At 38.2% G+C, this 12,940-nt stretch overlaps 1 protein-coding gene across 1 annotated transcript in view; it reads right to left on the bottom strand.

Moving 5' to 3' along the window:
* Nucleotides 1–12,940, bottom strand: part of LOC122814413 (zinc finger protein 729-like) — a 1,138,085-nt gene that overhangs the window by 827,730 nt on the left and 297,415 nt on the right. The gene's annotated exons all lie outside the window — the stretch shown is intronic.

Genomic DNA, 12,940 nt, shown 5'->3' on the forward strand with positions numbered 1-12,940 from the left:
CTCTACTAAATCAAGCAACTCTCCTCTTAGATAATTTTCTTCTATAATGAGAGCACACTCTTTATTCTCCATTTCCTGTGGACATTCTACAGAAAGTTCCACAGTATTTTCCTGTGACACATTCTCTTCAGGTTTATCCCATGTCATATGTTGCTCTTTCAATGAGAACTCCCAGGTCTATCACTCCACATCAACTGGGTTAGAATGCCACTGTTTCCTATTCCTTCCTTTGCTGTTCAACTCCAAATGAAGTTTTGTACTGTTTCCTAGGGAAGCCTCCAAAGTATCGTAATATGGCAAATGATCACATCTTTCCTGCTCCACTGGTTTTTCTTTAATTTGCAGATCCATTGCTCTTACTGTGATGTTATCAGTGTTATATTTTCTAGACTAAATCCTTCATGTTGCAGGTAATCCATAACCTCAGTTTCTATTTCTTTAACTTATAATTATTAAGCCTCTTTTCCTCTCTGTTTTCTTATTTTTGTATTGTAAAATTTTCCATATTCGGATGCCTTTGCCTATATTTGTCTTCAAGTATCTTTGGTGCTGCTCTTTTTGTATTAATTAGTTTTACCTTCTCCTTTCCATAAATATTATACTATATTAAATCTCTTTTTCTTTCCCATGTCCTTATTTCTTCTTCAGATGTCTCCTGCTCCACCTGTTTCTCCTTACTGGGGGACTTACGGTTCCCATCATGCTGTGATATAATCTGTGTTAGTCTTTCTGCACTAAATCCTTCACTTGCAGGTATTCCGTAACTTCAACTTCTATTTTTTTAAGCTCTGTTTTACTAAACTTCTGTTCTATGGTCTCTATTTGTGATCATATTTTTGTATTGTGAAATGTTCCATATCTGGATGCCTTTGCCGGTGTTTCTCTTTGAATATCTTTGGGGCTGCTTTTTTGTTTCTCCTTTGCATAAACATTTCACCATAAAAGATCTCTCTTTCTTTCCCATGTCCATATTTCATTTTTATAACTTTCAAAAAATTTCTGGATCGTGTTCTTTACGTTTTTGCACTTCCTCAGTTGCTTCTTTTTCCAAATGACCCAAGGTTTTGTGGTCTATATAATGTTTTTCATAAATCTGTTGCATTAACAAACTCAATTTTTTATTTGAAGCTTCTGACAGTTTTTCTTGTGCAAGTATTTTTCTTTCCTCTAATTCATCTCTTATTTACATATTTATTTTTTTGCACATCTTCTGCCTGGAAATTCTGGGCTTCTTGCATAATAGTAGCATATATTTCTTTGTTATCTTCAATAGCCCACTCTATCATCTTTATGCCTGTTTTTTGGCCTATTGTTTTTATGCTTTTTGAGGCCTACTAATTTCATCTACAACAGGGTGGCCATTCTCTCTCTGAGCCTGGACTATTTCTATTGTAGGAATGTTTCCATGTCTCGAGGATTCTACACTGTCATTTCTTTTCCAGTCCCAGCAACACTGCGCCTACCTGGATTGGGCACTTTTTATACTGGGTTTTGTGCACCCAGCTATTTTCTTTTATTTTTTAACCTACTTCTGTCCATGATATATGCTAAATAAAACAGTCTATGTATCAGTGTGGTCTTGGTGAGATTTTGTGAAAAACAGAGTCCACCTCATGAAGGTACTCACCAAGACTTGATCCAGCAATACTACTCTCCTTTGCTTGCTGATTTATCATCTCTCCATTCAGACCTCTATGTGAGTGGCACAATGAGAGTGAAGACTGCTGTAATATTTGAAGCATTTTCCCCATTCAGTACATTCATAACATTTCAGTGTTTTTTAATTTCTCCAAATCTTTGGTTTTCTAATACCATGATGGGACTGGACCCCATTCCTAAGTCAAAGTATGATTACTGTTCATGAAATTAGTATAATTTCAATCTTTGATATCAGCATGAAGTGCTCTTCGCAGCACCCACAATGTGCTCAGTAATGACTCCTCCTGCAATTCAGAGTTACAAGTACTGGTAACATATCTAAATATGATTGAAGATTCTTTTTTATAAGACCCATTGCCCCTACTACTATTGGAACTGTCTGGGTATCTTTCTTCCACAGTGCTCTTGTTTTTGTCTGCAAATCCTGATATTTTAACACTTTTTGTCTCTTTGTACACAAGACACTGTAGTCACTGTGTGTAGTGATTTCAATGATCAATGCTACTTTTGTATCTGGTTTTCTCACATCTATATTTTGAACTGTTGGTTATGGGTAGTCCCATGTGATGTAGACCATCATTTTCTATGATGCTTTGTGGCTCATGTTTTCAGTGTTTTTAACTACTACATTATTATAATGTTTGCACAATCCCCAGTGCAACAGTCTTGCCACATTACTGTGCTTTTCACTATACAGTCCTTCTGCCATTAGTATGTCACAACCAGCAACAAGGTGTGCAACTGTTTCCAATTCTATTTTACAAAACCTAGATTTGTCTGTTTCTCCCACACGTTCAATGGACTTTGTAAACCAATGTCTACGTAGTCCACTATCTTGGGCCGCCAATATTAACCTTTCATCCTTTGGTTTGAAGTCGCTTCTCCTTAACCATTCCTGTGTTCGATCCTGATCAACACAAGGTTGTTCCAGGAGTTTTCTATACTTGCAACTATATTTAACCATTTTCCACATTTCTTGCCTTCCCATATGATCCTTCACCTTATATTTTGTTTTTTTAGCACATTCAGTTGCTGCCTGATTTTTATCTACTTCTGGTTTGATTTCCATTCCTGCTTGACGCTGATAGCTTCTACTAGACTAAGAAGGGAATTCATCTTACATTTATTCTGTTTCAAACCTTTCACTATGTTTGGGTCTTCTGAGGTCAGCAAATATGTATGCAGTCACACAGCTGCAGATCTATACATGTAATCAATTTCAAGTAGGCCCATACCTCCTTCAGAATGGGGAATATATAATCTTGGTATGCACCGATTTTTATAAACCATTTGATGAGCATGAAGTATCCTTCTTGTTCTCCTGTCTAATCTATCCAACACCTTTTGGGGCCAGTCAATCACTCCAAAACTGTAAGTTAGGACAGGAAGAGCAAACTGGTTTAAAGCTTGAACTTTGTTACTAGATGTCAACACTGTTTTCAGGATTAATTTAAGTCTTCTAAAATATTCTTTATTGAGTTTTATTTGCATTTGTTCATGGTTTACTGATGATCCTTCATCAATTCATAAATATTTATACACACTCTTGCTCAAGTTCTTTTATATCACATTCTTGTTCAAAACTTTTTTTTTTGGCACTACAGTTTTCCTGCTTTAAAGGTTGCTTCTGCACATTTATCAAGACCAAATGACATTCTTATATCATCTGAAAAAGTTTTGACTACTTCCAGTTGTGCTTTCAGTTCCTCATGTGATGAGCTATACACTTTTAAATCATCGACAAAGAGAAGGTGAGAAGTCTTTACACTTTGTTTTCTAGGAGCCAGATTATAGCCATGGCCTAAGCTGTTAAGTAAACAGCTTAATGGATTAAGGGCAAGCCAAAATAGTAACAGTGACAGAGAGTCACCCTGGAATAGCCCCCTTTGAATTTTTATCCCTGGGATAACAATTTGTCCTTTGTCATGGCTTAATTTCAAAGTGGTCTGTCACTGTTTCATGGTCACTGTAATGTAGTAGATCAGTGTGGGGTGTATCTTATACATTTTTAAGCACTCTTTTATCCACGAATGAGAGATACTATGAAATGCTTATTTGTAGTCAATCCATGCCATACTTAGATTATTCCCCTTTTTACAGTTCTCCACTATGACTTTATTTAACAACAAATGATACTTTGTTCCATATGACTTTCTTTTATTGCTCTTTTGTTCCACTGCCATAACTGGGTTTTCTTCTAAATGACTATAAACTTTGTCAGCATCAATCCCCATGTATAGTTTATACATCGTTGGAAGGCAAGTTATTGGTCTAATTTTTAGGGTAGCTTGCAGGTTCACTCTTAAGTAGGAGCATTATTTTTCCTGTTGTTAGCCAGGTTGGTGTATGTTCTGGGTGTGCATATACATAGTTCTTACTCATGGCTAAATCTTCATGCAAAGATGTTAATACTTTTAACCAGATGTTAGGTACTGCATCTGGGCCTGGGGGTTTGCCAATTAGAGGCTTTTCTTAACTTTGTTGCAATCTCTCTAGCTGTTACTTCATCCCATTTCATATCCTGTATCTTTAAACTTCTTATTCTTTCTTTTACTTTTTCTATCCATTTACCATACTTCTCCAAAACATACTTCTTTGTTTGGTGGTCTTTCAATTCCTTTTACCTTATTTCCCAGTTCTCTATAAAACCTTTTTGGGTCATCAATAAAGTGACTATTTTGCACTTTTCCTTTATATTTATCTACGTATCTTCTAAGTTTTTCCGCCTGTGTCGAAGTTTTTCATTTTGTATTTGTGCATGATAGACCCTGGTCTGTTCTAATATTGCACATTGCTTTTATCACATCTTTCTTTCTTGGTATTTTTGTTGATCTAGTCCCTCTTCTTCTTCTTCCTCCCCCTTTTTTATTAATTTCTCCAAGACTTTTGGGTTTCTAATACCATGACAGAAATGGACCCCATTCCTACGTCAAAATATTTATTCAAGTTCATGAAATTAGTTTTGTTTCAATCTTTGATGTCAGCCAGTAGTGCTCTTCACAGCACCTGCAATGTGGCCAGTAGTGACTCCTTCTGCAGTTCGTATGGAGTTACATGTATTGGTAACGTATCTAAATATGATTGTAAATTCTTTTTTTATAAGACCCTTTGCTCCTACTACTACTGGAACTGGCTCGGTATCTTTTTTCCACATTGCTCTCATTTCTGCTTGCAAATCCCGATATTTTATGACTTTGTGTCTCTCTGTGCAGGATACTGTAGTCAATGGGTGTGGCAATTTCAATGATCAATGCTACTCTTGTCTTCTTTTCTTGGGCCGCTACATCTGGTTTTCTAGCATCTATCTTTTGAAATTTTGGTAATGGATGATCCCATGTGATGTAGACTTTTCATTTTCTATTATGCTTTGTGGCTCATTTTTCCAGTATTTTTCAGCCACTTCAATAGCATAATGTTTGCACTATCCCCAGTGCAACAGTCTTGCCACATTATTATGCCTTTCAGTATACAGTCCTTCTGCCATTTGTATGTCGTAACCAGCAATGAGGTGTGCGACTGTTTCCAGTTCGGTTTTACAAAACTTACATTTGTTTGTTTCTCCCACATGTTCAATGGACTTTATAAACCAACGTGTACACAGCCCACTATCTTGGGCTGCCAATATTAACCTTTCATCTCTTGGTTTGAATTCACCTCTCCTTAACCATTCTTGTGTTCATTCCTGATCCACATGAGGTTCTTCCAGAAGTTTTCTATACTTGTAACTATATTTATGTTTTTTCCACATTTCTTGCCTTCTCATCTGATCCTTCACCTTATATTCTTTCTTTTGTTTTCTGGAACATTCAGTTGCTGCCTGATTTTTATCTACTTCTGTTTGATTTCCATTCCTGCTTGAAGTCGATAAGCTTCTGCTAGATTAAGAAGAGAAGTCATCTTAGATTTATTCTCCTCATGTTTCAAAACTTTTACTATGTTTGGGTCTTGTGAGGTCACCAGATATGTGTGGAGTCCCACAATTGCAGACCTATAGATATAATCAATTTCAAGGTGGCCCATCCATCCTTTGGAATGGGGAATATATAATCTTGGTATGCACTGATTTTTATAAATCATTTGGTGAGCATGAAGCATCCTTCTTGTTTTCCTATGTTATCTATCCAACACATTTTGGGGTCAGTCAATCACTCCAAAACTGTACGTTAGGACAGGAAGAGCAAATTGGTTTATAGCTTGGATTTTGTTCCTAGATGTCAGTGCTGTTTTCAGGATTAAGTGTTCTGAAATATTCCTTACTTAGTTTTAATCGCATTTGTTTGTGTTTTGTTGATCCTTCATCCTTTTATTGTTGATTCCCTCCCTTGTGAGTAAGAAGATGCTGTCGAAGATTGCTTCGCCATGAGAAACACTTATTGCATTCAGTACATTTATATTGCTTCCCTCCCTTGTGAATGACAAAATGCTGTTGAAGACTGCTTAGCTGTGTGAAACACTTACTACATTCAGTACATTTATATGGCTTCAGTCCTGTATGACTGACTTGATGCCTTTTCAGGTTACTGGCAGATGTGAAAGACTTACCACATTCAGTGCATTTATGTGGTTTCATGCCTGCGTGAATGATATGATGTGCCTGAAGACTACTGAGTTGTGTGAAGCACTTACTGCATTCAATACATTTATATCGCTTCACTCCTGTGTGACTAACAAGATGCCTTTGAAGATTGCTTAGCTGTGCGAAACACTTACTGCATTCAGTACATTTATATGGTTTCAGTCCTGTGTGAATGACTTGATGCCTTTTCAGGCTGCTGGCACATGTGAAAGACTTATTGCATTCAGCACACTTGTGTGTTTCTTTCTTTGTGTGAAATTTCTTAGTTCTGTCACATTCAGAGATCCTGCTGTATCCACGTCCTGAGTGAAGTCTTGGAGTAGGAGTGAGAGAAAGCTCGTCATACACCTTCACTGGCTGAGTACGTGGTGGTAGATGCTCTGTTGCGTAATGTGCTGCAGGTGTTCTAGTGTCACATTCAGGGGTCTGGCGGCAGAGATTCTCTGATGTAAGCTGAGGTACAGGAGTAATATAAACCTTGTCAATGTCCTTTCCAGGCTGAGACCTCTGCTGGAGGTTCCCTGTAGGGTCATGTAACTGTGATCTCACAAATGTTGGCTGTTGAATGCAGTTCACATTGCAGTCTGTAGTATTCATACCTAAAACAGATTATTTGAAAGTAGTTTATTACAAGAACAAAGAAATATGCAATGCATTTCATCACAATGACATTTGTACAATTTAGCAATTTAAAAATTTTTGGATTTGTTTTTTTTTAGTAACTATTTCATTCTGTTGTTATTAACATCACTAATAAAATAAGGTTAGGTACTTCTGTTCCACCTTTTAATACAATTTGGTCACAGTGAGTAGGTGTTTAGCTTATTTGAATCAGCTGCTGTTTCATATCAAGCAGCGTAAATCACAAACTTAATTGCTGATTTAAAATTCTGTAATACTGTCATATGGCCCCCTTCTGACCTTCCTTCTACCCGTTTACTGTTCCCTCCCCAGTAACATCTTTATCATATCTAACTTCCAGCATTCATAGTTTTAGGTAACCCCAGATACTTGCTTTACAGTTTGGTCTCTGTTGTTTCCCCATTCACCTCCCTTTGGTAAATGTACAGTCTACTACAGTATTGTTTATCCCCTGTCAAGTAACTATTTGTAACCACAACTTTATAACAAATCCTCTCCATGTTCACACAGTCTTGCTTAAAACTCAAAAGGACATAAAACCACTTTTTCCTCCTCTCTCTCTCCTGATACAGCTTTGGAAGTCTTCCATATGTCAAACATTTTACTGCAGCAGTGATCCATATGATAAAATATGCATTTTACAGGTTTGTGAACAACTCACTATAGCTACAGAAGTTTGAGTAGAATCACTTTTGTAGTTTCAGCTCCAACACCTTTAGCAGGTTTAGTCCTGTTGCATCTTAGGAGGGCAGGAAGAGCCTAAATCAGCCATGGATACTTACATGTACAAAACTCCGGCATGGAGACTGTCCTTATACTTACATGTACATAAATCAGGTGTGGAGACTGCCCTTACATGTATCTGTCTTAATCCATAGCTTTGAAGAGCAGGGTATTATAGTTTGAATGCTCCAAAAAATAATTATGATGTAAGCTCTCCATTCACAGAACACAGCTTTCATCTTCACTGATGGAAAAAAAAAAAGATGATGAGGACTGACTACCTCCTTATCATGGATTTAGGTATGTGTCCTTACATAAAGAGGAAACTGTGTTCATATGTTTACAGAGCTTTGGGACATGGGTTGGCGGGGCACATATTTTCCTGCAGGTAATCCCATTATGTTAAGAACTGTACCACAGTACTCATCTTACACACAAATATAAATAGTTCTTGACAGCATTACAGGAAGAGAACATACTGCAAAATGTACAAACTGGCTAGTATTTAAATACATATTATAATTTTTGTACTAAGGGATTTAATAAGGACTCTAAAAATATAGAAATGCCATCACTGATACTCCAGCAGCTGAAACTATGGGTCTAACAGGTATCAGAACTTGTTTGGTATGTAGTTTTGATAGAACTATTAAGATTTTTGAACATGTTATTTGCAATACCACTGGAGTTGTCTATACTTCCTTGTGTTCAAAATGTAATGCCTTTTATGTTGGCATGACAACTCATAGGGCATTTAAATGCAGAGCATCAACAACAAAGACAAAACAAAAGTGTTATATAAACATACTTTGTCTTGTACTTTTTAAAAACTACATTACTGTTTACTGTATGTACATTTAGATTACAGGGGTGGAAATTAAATTATAAGAATTTTTTAGAAATGTATGAGACCATGCGCAAATCAAACTGCAGGCTGATAAATTTCCTGGCTTAAATGAAACCATCAGTACAACATGTATTATTAGCTTTTTACATAATACTAACTATATTAGATAGCTTATTTTTTATTGTTTAATTGTTTGGTAGTGTTCATTGGATAATATGTATTTAAATACTAGTCAGTTTGTATGTTTTGCATTCTGGTGAAGTCCCTTGTGGATGAAAGTGGTTAATTTGCTTTATTAAAACACTTCCAATTATTTAATTGGTCCTTGGATGAATTTTTTTTGTTTGTTTTGTGTTCTTTTATTTTATCCTACCTTGCTTTTTAGTTTTTTACATGTTGTGAAGATAACATACTGCACAAGAGTGTTATCAGGTTCAACACCAAAAAATGAATGGACTCCCCCACTCCAGGAAGACATGTTATTTCCTTATAATACCCACCCTGAGAAGGATTACCATACTTGGCAAACAACTTCTGTATGTCTCGAGTGTTTTTTTTATTGTACAGTCCTGTCATGTTAAAGGATGTTTTTCTCTCTTTTTTAAGAAAGAGTAGTCTGTTCCTTGTGCATTTCTAATGGAAACATTTTACATATTGTTTTAGAAATAGCTGGATATCTCTCATTGGATGTGTGTATTTGTGTGCTTATCTTCAACAGAGCGTGTGTGTGCGTGTGTGTGTGTGTGTGTGTGTGTGTGTGTGTGTGTGTGTATTGTTGTTTTAGAAATAGCTGGATATCTCTCATTGGATGTGTGTATTTGTGTGCTTATCTTCAACAGAGCGTGTGTGTGTGTGTGTGTGTGTGTGTGTATTGTTGTTTTAGAAATAGCTGGATATCTCTCAGTGGATATGTGTATTTGAGTGCTTATCTTCAACAGAGCATCTGTTAGTGTGTGTGTGTGTGTGTGTGTGTGTGTGTGTGTGTGTGTGTATTGTTGTTTTAGAAAAAGCTGGATATCTCTCAGTGGATATGTGTAGTGGATATGTGTATTTGTGTGCTTATCTTCAACAGAGCATCTGTTACTGTGTGTGTGTGTGTGTGTGTGTGTGTGTGTGTGTGTGTGTGTGTGTATTGTTGTTTCAGAAATAGCTGGATATCTCTCAGTGGATATGTGTATTTGAGTGCTTATCTTCAACAGAGCATCTGTTAGTGTGTGTGTGTGTGTGTGTGTGTGTGTGTGTGTATTGTTGTTTTAGAAATAGCTGGATATCTCTCAGTGGATGTGTGTATTTGAGTGCTTATCTTCAACAGAGCATCTGTTAGTGTGTGTGTGTGTGTGTGTGTGTGTGTGTGTGTGTGTGTGTGTGTGTGTGTGTGTGTGTGTGTGTGTGTGTGTGTCTTATTTGTGTTTGAATTTTACCAATGAACAATATTAGACATTCCTGTACTTATCAAATTGGAGACGTAAAACTAAATGTTACCCAACAAAAAATACATTTTAAAACCCAGCTCAAGTTTAGGGTAATAAACATTACTCCGAAATACCCAGCCCTTCTGTAAGTGGAGCTGTTACAGGTTCACTTTTCCAAAACCGAATTAACAACCCTTTGCTTTGATTATCATATTTATTGCAAATATAATAAGGTTTATTTCTGTTTTGGTCAATATAGTTACCAGACTTCAATTTAAACTTTCGAGGGGCTGGGAGGAAACAGTTGAATACAGAGAGCTGTTATGGCAGTGAAAACTTAACAATTGCAGACTTCCTGGAGTAAATAAGTAAAAGCCCGCATTAGCACTTGTTTCCCACTTTTCCTGTAACTAGTCTAGACTAGATACAGATTTGCTGTATCCAGGACTGTTTGTAAGCTTCTGAGCCCCCCCCCCCCAAGACTTTCTGTGTTGGAGGGAAGCCCTCTAGCTTATCGGTGTGAGTGGTAAGCACTAAGTAGCCTAGCTACCACAAGAGTGGTTTCTGGCACAGAAATTGTAGTTCATTGGCCATTTGGCAGTTTTTCCATCTTTTTCAACTTACTGGTTTAAAAGGCCACATTTGCGCTTGTTTAACATCTTTCCTGTAACTAGTCTAGTCCAGATACAGATTTGCTACATCCAGGACTATTTGTAAGCTTCTGAGACCCCCCCAAGCCTTTCTGTGTTGGAGGGAAGCCTTCTAGCTTATCACGGGGAGTGGTATGCACTACGTAGCCTATCTACCACAGGAGTGGCTTCTGGCCCAGAAATTGTAGTTTATTGGCCATTTAGGAAATTTTTCCATCTTTTTCAACCTTCTGGTTTAAAAGCTCATGTTTGCGCTTGTTTCCCACCTTTCCTGTAACTAGTCTAGTCCAGATACAGATTTGCTGTATCCAGGACTGCTTGTAAGCTTCTGGACCCCCCCCCCCAAGCCTTTCTGTGTTGGGAGGGAATCCTTCTAGCTTATCAGTGGGAGTGGTAAGCACTAGGTAGCCTATCTACCACAGGAGTTGTTTCTGACCCAGAAATTGTAGTTTATTGGCCGTTTGGGCAGTTTTTCCATCTCTTTCAACTTTCTGGTTTAAAATCCTGTGTTGCACTTGTTTCCCACCTTTCCTGTAACTAGTCTAGTACAGATACAGATTTGCTGTATTCATGACTGTTTGTAAGCTTCTGATCCCCCAAGCCTTTCTGTGTTGGAGAGAAGCATTCTAGCTTACCAATGGGAGTGATAAGCACTAGGTAGCCTAGCTACCACAAGATCCAGTTACAGACTGTTAGTTTTAGCACTTCAGTTTGCTTATTCATGCTCAGCACTTGTTCAGAACTTGTTGTTAGCACTAAATAAGCTAAGGATTTCTACAGCACTCAACCTTCCTCTTTACCTAGAGGAAAATAGTTTTTGTATTTACTTTCCTCATTTGCTTAGAAAAAAAACAGCTCTTATACTCACTTTCCTCATTTGTCTAGAGGAAAGTAGTTTTATATTCCGGCATGTCCAAGGATCAGCTCCCAGTGTTCTCTCCTGTCTATCTGATGAATCTTCAATGTAGCAATTGCCTCATGTAAACAGACAACCCTCTCCTCCTCTCCTACCACCCAACACCACAACCTGTGACAGATGCACTTATCTAGCCAAACTGGAGGTAAAGCTCTCTCCAACCAAGACTGAACTTGACGGTCAAGAGGAGAAGGTAAACTCTTGCACCACCACCACACTCATCACATAGTCCCACTAAACCTAAACCACCAAAATCCACACAAAGAAACAGAAAAATATTTGCGGAGTCAATAATAATCTGCTCAAGCAACAGAGACCTCCAAAGCAGAAACACAAGCAACCTCCACCCCCCAACACAACCCAAATGACACATAGCCCACACACTCAGTATGCCACTCTACCACAGCCCATAAGGCAAAATGTACCCAACACACTAGTCATAGGTGACTCTATAGTCAGGCACACTGATGTCCCACTCACCAGGCTAAACAAGGAGAAGGTTACTGTCTGCTGCCTGTAGGGTGCCAGGATCCGCCACATAACCCACGCACAACAAGTACAAATATGAGTCTGTCATTGTCCATGTTGGTGTGAATGACCTGAGATGTACCTCCCTGGACTATAGGAAAAGAGACATGGAAGAGCTCTCTGTCTGCCTGGAATGACATGGTCAACAGACCACGATGCTTTGCCAGAGATGGTCTGCACCTGTCGCCCCTGGGATTCCAGATACTGGCTAAGGCTCTTGCTGCCCCTATAGTGCCTTTTTAGCTAAGGTTCAAATGACAAATTCACCACTGTAACAGGAACAGGCAAGTAGAAACTGAGGGTAATGCTACTCAATGCTAGAAGTCGAAACCTCAAAATGCACTCCTTAAAATGGAAACGTGGCACACCTCAACACAAAAGGGTTCTTATCTAGGGAAAAAGAGATCATTGTTCCCCTCTACTCAACACTCATTAGACCCATTATAGCATACAACACCACCGTAACAGGAACTGGCAAGCAAAAAGTGAGGGTAATGCTACTCAATGCTAGAAGTCTAAATCTCAAAATGCATTCACTCGAAGCACTCCTTAAAATGGAAAACATTTATATCTGTGCAGTGACTGTGACCTGGTTCAAGGCTCTAGAGAGCATCCTTGCATTACCAGGCTATAACTCATATCACACTTTTCGGCCATCTAACCTGGACCAGAACACCAAAGGCGGAGGTGTGACAATATTCATTAAGGATATCCACACCTCCAGGCTAGTTGCGCAGTATAATGCATCTGAGATTATCCAAGTGCAAACTAACTCTGGGCAAAACTGCAATCCAAATTGTAGCTTGCTACAGATCCCCCACCATGCCCCAGGATTCCCACTCCTCTTTTCTTGATATACTGGAAAATATTACGGTTCAACCAAACACCCTAATAATGGGGGGGTTTCAACTACCCCACCATTAACTGGGAAAACTACTCATGTACCAACTCCTTCACTTAACGCTTTCTGGAATTCATAAACTCCAA

Source organism: Protopterus annectens, chromosome 10.part0, assembly GCF_019279795.1.
Source record: "Protopterus annectens isolate FY-2018-M chromosome 10.part0, PAN1.0, whole genome shotgun sequence".
NCBI lineage: Eukaryota > Metazoa > Chordata > Ceratodontiformes > Protopteridae > Protopterus > Protopterus annectens.